The sequence below is a fragment of the Citrus clementina genome, unplaced genomic scaffold (genome assembly GCF_000493195.1).
Source record: "Citrus clementina cultivar Clemenules unplaced genomic scaffold, Citrus_clementina_v1.0 scaffold_5, whole genome shotgun sequence".
Classification (NCBI taxonomy): Eukaryota; Viridiplantae; Streptophyta; class Magnoliopsida; order Sapindales; family Rutaceae; genus Citrus; species Citrus x clementina.
In genome coordinates this window covers 9464696-9467224 of record NW_006262201.1, presented here as the reverse complement: position 1 = coordinate 9467224, position 2529 = coordinate 9464696, and positions in this window count along the sequence as shown.

The following is a 2529-nucleotide window of genomic DNA, read 5'->3' as shown; positions in this document are numbered from 1 at the left end:
GAATGCAGCTTCAGAATCGTAATACTTTTCAAAAAGAAGGTGGCTCCAATGAGTTAATTAGCAGATTAATTTTTTTTAAAAAAAATCTGTGTGCATGTTGCTAATTAACAATTACATGATTTGTTTGAGAATAAATTGAATGATGGTCCAAATATTAATGTTCATTAAATAGGGGAGGAACCACATCTTTTTACACATTAAAGAATCTGTGTAGTTTTGTTTATTGAACATGAGATTCAATGTGATATGAACAGCATATATAAAGTGTCATAATTTATGCGGCCAGTATTAAATGTAAATAGTTATTAATCTCAACGATCCCAAACGTAAAATTTTGTAACACAATTATCTCATTATTTACATAAATTATTGAAGTAGAAAGGAGGCTTTAGATCCTTATAACCTTAAATTTGTTGCGATATTTGACTGCGGATCCAAACATCAATTCCTTTCTCACCAACCAAATAATTAATTAACCATCGTAAAATCTAATGTTATGAAGTTGAGAAGTTCCCACAATGAGTGTAAAATTTGGTGATCTCCAATTAGCTAGGAAGCGCCCCTCGACTAATTAAGTGGTTTCATGGTAAAAAGAGAAAACGATCATAATGTCCTTTGTGTTGTAATTATTGAGAGTATAAAATAAATAATAATTGAATTAAAGGAAAGGGAGATTACACCAATAAGCCATAAGAAGCTTTTATTCCTCTTCTGCATTTTCTGAATAATTGTACAACTATAGTGATTATTGCCCCTATATGTAGTGATTTGTAACCAATGAAAGTTAGCCACATATATAAGGACAAGACACCCACACCTGATCTAATTTTTCTTAGCTGAGTTAACAAAACAGCTCTAAAAGTTTTGGTCCACCAAATAGCTTAGCCAATTAGCTAATACTAGCATAGCTATTTGGCTAATAAAATCCAGTAAATGAGATCACGCATGCAAACGGTGTGCACTTTGTTGTTAAAGCAGCTACCATAACACTCCCCCTTCCCATGCCCCACTTCATAATAACTGTACTTCACCTTTAGTAAAGAAAAGTTCAGTGGGATAAGAATCTAAGCAAAAGAACTATACATTCACGAATCATACATTGGTATTGGACGTGCTTCAGAACTCTCATTAAAATTCTTTACTAATAAAAATTTAATAGAAAAATCTAGTCAAAGGAAAAAAAGAGTACAATACACCCGTGTCTAGTTAAGGTGTAGAAGTCCTTCACTTGTAAGATAGTGCTCCCCTTGATGAGTACTCCTCTCGATGGGGGCTCTCCCTAATGACCAACTCAATAGTTTGTTTGAATGGCGCATTTCTATCTTCTCAAATATTGATGTGGTTAGAGCTTTTGTAATTATATCTGCAAAATTATTTATGGAGTGTACCTCCTTAATATCAATCTTCTTGTTTGTTGTATCTCATGAGTGTAGAAGAACTTTAGTGACGTATGTGGTTAGAGCTTTTGTAACTATACATACAACATTATCTTTAAATATAACTATTGGGACATCCACACTTAAAAATAATTTATAAGCACTTTGGATATGATGGATAACAAGGTAGCCATATGAATTCTTTACTTGCTTCATGCAATGCTAGAATCTTATAGTGATTGGAGGATGTAGCAACAAGAGTTTGCTTCATGGATTTCCAAGAAATCATTGTTCCATTATAAATAAAAACATATCCCGTTTGCAAACAAGCTTTATTGAGATCAGATATATAAGCTAAATTTGTGTAATCAACAAGACCTAAATTTTTCATTAGTTCAATAGAATAACATAAACCCAAATCAATAATTCCTTGAAGATAGTGAAAATACATTTATGCCATGTTTACTTTCTGGAGTGGGAGTGAGAAGTGTGTATTCCTCCTACTCCAATGTTTACTTCAACAAATTAGCTCCGGATTGAGAATCCCACTCCGTGGACCTCACCCATTTTTGGAGTGGGGAGTGGGACCACTCCCACATCTCCCTTTTCTACCGTTTTTAATTTAATTTAATTTAATATTTTATATTTAATAAAATAAAATAAATAATATTATATTTATTTGATTAATATTATTATATTTATTTTAAAAATAATAGTACTAATTTATTTAATATTAATAATAAATAATAATAAATAGTTTATTCTAAGAAAATATTAATTTTGTACTAAATAATATTATATTATTATTTATATAATAATAAATTTAATATCATTATATTAAATAAAATAAAATAATGTTTCATTTTATATTTACCCTTCTTTTTTACTCTCTTTTTATTAAATTTACTATAATTAAATTTAATAAATATTTAAATAATATTATATTTATTTAAATATTATTATTATATTTAACTAAATAATAATTTGGTTTGATTCTAAGTCTAAATTACTTAAAAATAATAATATCATATTAATAGAGAATTAATAATATTACTATATACCATCTTTATTTGAAAATATATATTATTATATTTATTTAAAAAATATTAGTATTAATATTTTTTTAAATATTAATATTTAATAATTTAATACC